Here is a 429-nt window from a genome sequence, read left to right as displayed (position 1 = left end):
GAGAGCCATCACCACCAGGAATCACAGCCCAGACCACCACAGCTCCACAGAGGCCAGCCCAGAGCACCGTCCTCGGTCCGGCTGCAGCCCAGGTGTGTCAGATCCATCTGTGCCCACCTACTGCTTCCCCCCCTCCCCCCCCAAATTAAGTGTAAGCCACAGACACCTTCCCAGGTGCTCAAGAGCCCTCCAAGACATTCCTTACCTTCTGCCAGGACCATGCTCTTCTGCCAGGACCATGCAGGGTGAAAGTGAGAGGGGACAGTTTTACAGACCTGGAAGCAGCAGGACCTCCCAGCCCTCCCGGCAGCGCATGGCCAAGGTGTCTCCCAAGATGGGGAAGCCCAAGGCAGGAAGGAGCACCCACATCTCAGGGCACGCTGACCACCCCAGCACTGCCTGGGGCTGTGCTGGCACCTCCTGCACCAT

The 429-nt window shown here is 61.5% G+C and overlaps 1 protein-coding gene across 1 annotated transcript in view; it reads right to left on the bottom strand.

Moving 5' to 3' along the window:
• Window positions 1-429, bottom strand: part of LOC104499030 (unconventional myosin-Vb-like) — a gene marked incomplete at both ends in the record, with an annotated part of 7742 nt that overhangs the window by 1605 nt on the left and 5708 nt on the right.

This window comes from Buceros rhinoceros, unplaced genomic scaffold (genome assembly GCF_000710305.1).
Source record: "Buceros rhinoceros silvestris isolate BGI_N320 unplaced genomic scaffold, ASM71030v1 scaffold24578, whole genome shotgun sequence".
NCBI lineage: Eukaryota > Metazoa > Chordata > Aves > Bucerotiformes > Bucerotidae > Buceros > Buceros rhinoceros.
The sequence above is the reverse complement of the archived record's forward strand: the minus strand, read 5'-3'. Positions and strand labels throughout refer to the sequence as shown.